The sequence below is a fragment of the Chiloscyllium plagiosum genome, chromosome 50 (genome assembly GCF_004010195.1).
Source record: "Chiloscyllium plagiosum isolate BGI_BamShark_2017 chromosome 50, ASM401019v2, whole genome shotgun sequence".
Lineage (NCBI taxonomy): Eukaryota > Metazoa > Chordata > Chondrichthyes > Orectolobiformes > Hemiscylliidae > Chiloscyllium > Chiloscyllium plagiosum.
Genome location: NC_057759.1, coordinates 752,482 through 760,304, shown reverse-complemented (window position 1 = coordinate 760,304; position 7,823 = coordinate 752,482). Strand labels below are relative to the sequence as shown.

General features: G+C 42.4%; 1 long non-coding RNA gene across 1 annotated transcript in view; it reads left to right on the top strand.

Annotated features, from left to right (window-relative positions):
- Positions 1 to 2,448, top strand: part of LOC122544675 — a 9,278-nt gene extending 6,830 nt beyond the window's left edge. Inside the window, exon 3 of the long non-coding RNA XR_006310436.1 lies at positions 2,000 to 2,448. This is a non-coding gene — a long non-coding RNA (uncharacterized LOC122544675). The remainder of the gene's footprint in view (positions 1 to 1,999) is intronic.
- Positions 2,449 to 7,823: the final 5,375 nt, after the last annotated feature.

Genomic DNA, 7,823 nt, shown 5'->3' with positions numbered 1-7,823 from the left:
TACTTTCATGGTTTAGGACTTGGTCTGTGTGTGTGGCTTTCCTGTATACCCTTGTAGTGAACTCTCCGTTCGGTGTTCTCTGTACCATCACGTCTAGGAATGGGAGTTGGCTATCCTTTTCTTCTTCTCTCGTGAATCGGATTCCTGTGAGTGTGGCGTTGATGATCCGGTGTGTTTTTTCTATTTCCGTGTTTGTAATGATTACAAACGTGTCATCGACATATCTGGCCCAGAGTTTGGGTTGAATTTGTAGTAGGACTGTTTGTTCTAACCTTTGCATAACTGCCTCTGCTATGAGTCCCGAGATTGGTGATCCCATGGGTGTTCCATTGATTTGTTCGTATATCTGGTTGTTGAATGTGAAGTGTGTTGTGAGGCACAAGTCCAGTAGTTTAAGTATGCCGTCTTTGTTGATAGGTTCAGCGTCCTGTTTTCTGTTCTGTATGTCCAGTAGTTTGGCTATTGTTTCTCTGCCGCACAACACACAACACACAACAGGTTTGGGAGTGCTTGTGTGTCCTTCTGAAAAAAGTCGCTGACAGTTTCAGCCAGTATTAGAGGCAACTCAAATGCTGGCATTTTTACAAAGGGAATGCAGTCTAAAAAATCAGGAGGTTTTGCTACAAAGTATGCAAGCTACCATTCAGGCCACATCTAGAACATTAAAACAGCATTAGTGTCCTACGGAAAGATAGTTTTGCATTGGAGGTGGATCAAAGAAGATTCACGAGGTTGATTTTGGAAATTGAAGGACTTTCTCATGAGAAGAGGTTGTGAGATTAGCTTGAATTTATTGGAGTTTAGAAGAATGAGAAAGAAATATAGTGAAGTATCCAAGATCCTGAGGAGTTTGACATATAGTGAAGTATCCAAGATCCTGAGGAGTTTGACAAGGCAGATTTTGGGAAGTTTGAAAGTAGAACAGTACAGAAAAGCAATAGGCCTTTCGGCCCACCATGTCTGTGTCGACTGTAATGCTATTTTAAACTAAAGACTAGCAGCAAATTTCCTCATTCCTCAGTTCTCCGCCTCATCATGTATCTATCTAAACACTACATAATTTGTTAACTCACATTTCCGTTTCTACTACCGCCCGAGGCACCCTCCACTCTCTATGTAAAAAAGAATCATGCCTTGCACACTTTATTTCAATTTTCCCCCTCTCATCTTAATCCGATGCTTTCTCGTTTTGCAGGTCTGCACTGCAAAATAGATTCTGACTATCTGTAATATCTATGCATTTGATAATTTTTATATGCCTCTGCCTGATCACACCTCAGTCTCTGATGTTGTAGCAAAAACAATCCAAGTTTGTCCAAATCTCCCTTAAAGTGAATGCACTCTTAATCCAGCAACATGCCATCCGAACCTATTTGCACACACCCTCGAAAGCCTGCACATCTTTCCTATTACGTGGCAAAAGGAGCCACAAACAGCACTCGAAATGTGGCCAAACGGAAATTTCACGCAGCAATAGCATGACATGCAACCATTTATATTCAGTGCTGTGACCGATGAAGACAAATACATCATATGCCTGTTTAACATTCGACCTCCTTGTTTTGGAACTTTCAGCAAATCATGGGGTTGAACCAAAATGCCTCTGTATATCAATGCTCCCAAATTTTCGTACTTGCTTCTTGCACTTGTACTTCCAAAATGCATCATCTTACAGCTATCCGAATTGAACCTAATTTATCATTACTGCAAACTTACTTAACATTTTCATCTGAATCACTTCTATAAATTACATCGAGGCCGCAGCACTGGTTCCTTCAGAGCACTGGCTACAGACCTCCAATCAGAAATGCACCCCACCACATCTATCTTATGTCTTCTATGTCTAAGTCAATTTGTATACAACTTGTAAATGAGTTCAATGCCTTTCAATCTTCGGGATCATACGACCATAAGAAACGTTGTTAAGTAATTTAATGAGGTCCATGTAGATAAGATATATTGTCATAACCTCAAGCATTACCTTTTCCTCTTCCTTTAGCTTCCCTTCTGCGAGAATCTGTAATCAGAAGGCAGAAAATCCCAGAAAGAGCTCGCTCATTCTAGACAGGGATGAGAAGACATTTCTTCACTCAGACAGCAGTGAATCTGTGTAATCTGGCGTGGTTGAGTCATTAAGTACATTTACAGCACAGACGCACAGAATTTTAATTGATCAATGCAACAAGGGTTACATTGAAAAGGCAAGAAAGAAGAGGTGGGGTTCATCGGAACAGCCGCGATCTGACAAAGGGGCTAAATGACCTCTCCTACGTCTCATGGTCTTAACTATATTTGTCTCAAAATCAAAAGATATTGTAATATGGTTATCTTCCAAGAAAATGCCTTTACAGTGACGTTATCAATCAGACCTTTCTCATTGCATTACACCTGAGAAATACTAGCCCATTAGTCAAGACTAGTCAGTGTTTACTCCTCAATATGCTAATACAGGAAACCATCTCGTATACAATGCAGGATTCCATCCATTATAACACTGATACTCATTAGTTATTCAGTCGAGATGGAGCCTACTGTCGCACAATTATTCTCCTGCCCCTGCCAAAAGTGCATTCAATCTCCTCATTTTAACTACGTTTGCATTGTCATCACTGAATGGTTTTTTTGAAAGAATTCCTGCAAATATTTACTGCCTATTGGTGTTCTCAACTCCACCGAAACAAACTCTAAATGTGGATCTCCAGATCCACGTGGCTGTCTCACTAATGCACTGATTGCATCTTTTCATAATGCAACTTGAATTTGTTTGGCATTTTCCCTACTCTAGGAGAAGCGAAGTCCGTATTTGCTGGAGATAAGACTCGAGAGAGTGGTGCTTGAAAAGCACAGCAGGTCAGGAAACATGCGAGGAGCAGGAGTTTCGACATGCGAGGAGCAGGAGTTTTGGACATAAACCCTTCATCAGGAATTGAGAGGTTCATGGCTTTTACGCATGAAACGTCTATTCTACTGCTACTGGCATGCTGCTTGACATGTTGTGCTTTTCCAGCACCAGGCTCTCGATGTTTTTCCTATTCTGCATAAATCCTGAAAAATGTTCCATGATCATTTCCTCGCCATGTTCATTCTGCAGCCACATACCTGAAATGACTGTTAGATCTTCTCTGGTCATCTCCGTTAATGGTGTGATTCAATCTGCCTTGTTGCAAATTCAAGGAGTGTTGCAGAGATAACTGATGTCAAATGGATCGATAGAGGCTACTGAGATAGGGAGGCTTCAGGGGCTGGAGGTTGTTCCAAAGTTAAGCATCGTTACAAGTATTCGAGAATGTTATTGAAGGAAAAGGCTTAATGGAGTGGAGGAACTCACATTGATAGCAGTGGGCTCTATGAGATTTCAGAAATTGGGATGGGTGGACGGAGAGGGGAGCAGACAGACAGAGGGAGGAGCATTTCGGGGAGCAGCGCATTGTATCTTTGGAGGAATAACAAAGCTACGGAGATTTGAAATGGCTGAAGAAATTTAAATATATAATAAGGCTTAAAAATTCTGGACGTTACACAGATGGAAAGACTATGGAGTCTGCCAGGAGAGTTGGGGTGGGATACAAAAACAGACAGGGCGAATGGCGCATCTTGAAGAGGTTCTGAAGGCAATGAGGGTTGTAGGTGAGGGTGATGTACAAAACGACAGGGTTGTAGTATCCTGCAAAATAGGTGGAATTAAGTAGGTGGACGTACAGACTGAATGAATTGATACAGAAAGTAAGTCTGGTAGGAACTGGAGAGTCACAGGAATTGGAGCAAGTGCTATACATCAGGAATTTTACAGTGATATCAGCGGATCATTGAAATGAGTAGATTGCAGGGGTTCCACAGATGGGGAACATTGTCAGGACTGGAAGCGCCGACACAGAAAGGGAGGGACTTACGGACTGCAGGAATTTATGGAAATAGCGGAGGGGTTGGATCAGTTTACAGTGAGAGGATAGATTTTTTCTGGACAGTAGAAAGATAGACAGAAAAATATGTTTTAGGCGTTAGTCTAAAAAATGGGAAGCTTAACGTGAATGACGCAATTTAGAGAGGTATGGAAGATTTTGATGGCTGGACCAGTTTACAGATTATCGTGAGATTTAAAGAGATTTGGAGATTAGGGCGGGGATGTCCTTCAGATTCATTGCAGGGACTCAAGTGTGCTTTGCAAATGGGGAGTGGATGAGTTTGCAGTTACAGATCGTTCTGAAGTGATTGGAAGATGACGGGCTATGGGGGCTGATGGAGGTTAGAGATGGTGAGGGTTGCATGGAGTTCAGGGGGTCATATTGATAGGGAGGTTTCAAATAGCAGGGGAAAGTAAGAGAAATTTCGAAAGTGTAGTGCTTGAAGAGGTTTCAGCAATCAGCGGGTATCAAAGTGCAGGACGATGTTACAAAGATGGGGATGGTTGTGGCGATCAGAGGAGCATACAAAGATAGGGAGGGTTTGAGATACTATAGGATATCATGTTACGGACGAGTTTAGCAAATGAAGGAATTCACGAAAACAAAGTGTTGTAGATATTGGAGCATGTTCGAAATATGTCGAGTGTAATTGGATTGGAATAAAGAAATTAGAGTGACAGGGAGCACTGTCTGAGCTTGAGTAGGTTACACAGATCGGGAGGGCTGTGAGAACTGAAGGATTTAAGGAGACAGACATTTAGAGAAACTTAAGAAAGAGGAGCAGGGGTCGGCCATTTGGAAACACGACACTGCCTCTCCATTCAATATGACAATGTACAATTTGAAGGGTGATTGTAACTGGAGGCAGTTTATAGAGATAGGGAGGGCAGTGGAGTCTAGGGCAGGTGGCAGAAATTGAGAGTTTTTTAGAATGGGCGACATCTGCAACGGACATCTGGAACTGACAATCGCAAGCGGCAGATTCAAACCACTACAAATGCAGGAGGAAAGATCACAGAAGCGCTTCACAGGAGGCTCCCAAGCACTGAGGATGTCACCTAGACAGGGGACGAAATGTCTGCAACACAAATTCTCACCTCGGCGAACAGAACCACAACAACTTAAAGTCTCTGCACCACAGGTACTGCTGCGATGTGACATTGGGAAGATTTCCTTAGCCACAGATAGGGGGCGCTTGAGGAAGAACTTTCTGACTAATTTTTCAACGGCAGACAGCATGTAGTTACCACAGTCCAGCATGTACCCCTTTTTTGAAAATGCTTACAACTATGCCATCCCAGAGTTCTCCCATGTTGCTTTATTCCTTGTTGATATAGCAGAAAAGAGCGTGTAGCTGCACTGGGGGCCATGTGTCTCAGCACTTCAATGCCTCAGCAGGGATACCATCTACTCCGGAAGCCTTGTTGTTCATGAGCTAGCGCAAGGCCTTCTCTACTTCGTATTGGGTTGGGGTATTGCTGAGATGGTGGTTTGCAGCATGCTGTTGGATACAGTTAAGGAAGCTCGGATCGATGACAAAGCTCTGGTTGAGGAAGTCCCTAAAGTACTCCCCCTAGCGTTGTTTGATGGCTTCTTTGACTTTGATAAGAGTTACTCTGTCCTTCGCCAACACTGGTGTGGGACGTTGGGTGTTTGGGTGCTAGGATGGAATTTAAATCAATTACGAAATTTTACTGTTCCCACTCCATGTACATCCAAATATCTAAAAATTGAATCAAAGCATATTACATGGGTATGAGAGGGGAACTGACCAAGGATAACAGGGTAAACAAGCTCAAATGTATGGCTCTAAATTAACAGCAAGAAAATATTCAACAAAAGGGCATTCCATTGAAATAGGCAAAATGTTAGCAACAAAGATGAATCAGTGGATCCCCCAGATCTTTAAGGAGTATATTATGTTAAACGAGGCTTTGAAGACAGTCAATAAAAACGAAGAATTCTAAAGATAGTGTTTTGGAAACTAACAAAGGGTGACCAAATGTTGAAACAGGCATTTAAACGAAAGCAATAGTTCTCCTAAAAGGAGGAGTGTGTACGAAGGACTTTAATGAAATGATGAAGGATACTTGAGTGTGCTGCAAGTAATGGCAGGCATGCGAAGTGTGATAAGGGCATGAACGGTGTTATAAAGTCAGTATGAATTGTTATCCTAGGAGGAGCTCAAAGTGACGAAAGCAATATGATCTAGAAATGTTTTAAGATATATGGAGGGTTTTGGGACATGGAATGAATTACAAATGCCGAGCGTGCTGAGAATCCCCAAAACGTTTATCGAGATAAAACATGTCAATGATGGTTGAGGTCCACTGGACATCAACATGGCAGTTATGGGTAAAGGAAGTTCTGTATTGCAAGGAGCTGCAAGAAGAGGGAAATGTTTGGGCCTTTAGGCAGTTGCAGGAATAAGGAACGTTGTACAGCAGACACAGATGCACATACACGCACAACATTGAACGAACCGTTCACAGTCCAGGGTAAAACTCATGTCTCCATGGAGTAATGACTGTAAATTAGATTTAAAGCTAACTTTGCAGACAAAACTGAATATTCATAAGAAATAATTACAATCCACAAATAAAAACAGTTTCTACTTGCAGACCCGACCATTCACAATCTGCAGGATTAACTTGCTCCACAAACAAACCACCAGTTCACAGTTCACAGAATGAATTAAAGCTCCCAGCACTGTATCAAAAATTCTCAGGGTCAACTGATTGAATCAACCACCCAGAATCCAAACTGATATCCACACACAGTATTCCATGTGCAGTTTACAAGTTTAAAAACAGCTTTCCATAAAAAAATGAATTCAGATCACAGAATTATATTCAAATCCCTTCTCACACATAGACACAAAGCACTTTCGAACACACTTTCAAACTTTTGTGTGCAGTTCTCATTCGCCACACAACAAAAAGGATGTGGATGCTTTGGAGAGCGTGCAGAGGAGGTTCACCAGGATGTTGCCTGGTATGGAGGATGCTAGCTATGAGGAGAGGTTGAGTAGATTAGGATTATTTTCAATGAAAAGAAAGAGGCTACGGGGGAATCTGATTGAAGCCTGCAAAATCATGACAGGTATAGACAGGGTAGATAGCAAGGAACTTTTATTGTAGAGTGGATAACCTAATTGCTAGAGATCACGAGTCCAATGTGAGAGGGGTAAGATTTAGGGTAGATATACGAGGAAAGTTCTTCACGGGAGGCTGGTGGAATGCATTGCCAGGGGAAGTGTTATGGGCGGGAACTTCAGCATCATTTAAGATGTATCTGGACCGATACATGAATGCGCAGGGAGCAAAGTAATACAGAACCTTAGAAAATAGGCAGCAGATTTAGATCGAAGATGTGGATCAGCGCAGACTTGGAGGGCCGATGGGCCTGTTCCTGTGTTGTAATGTTCTTTGTGCTAATTCACAATCCGCAGGCTAAAACCCAGCTCTCTATAAACAGCCTTACACTGCCCTCAGGATAAATCCAGCATCTCACAAGGAACCCAGCATTTACAGCATGCAGAAAAGAAGTATAGAAACATAGAAACATAGAACAATAGAACAATACAGCACAGAACAGGCCCTTCTGCTCACGATGTTGTGCCGAACATTTGTCCTAGCTTAAGCACCCATCCATGTACCTATCCAATTGCTGCTTAAAGGTCACCAAAGATTCTGACGCTGCCACTCCCACAGGCAGCGCATTCCATGCCCCCACCACTCTCTGGGTAAAGAACCCACCCCTGACATCTCCCCTATACCTTCCACCCTTCACCGTAAATTTATGTCCCCTTGTAACACTCTGCTGTACCTGGGGAAAAAGTTTCTGACTGTCTACTCTACCTATTCCTCTGATCATCTTATAAACCTCTATCAAGTCACCCCTCATCCTTCACCGTTCCAA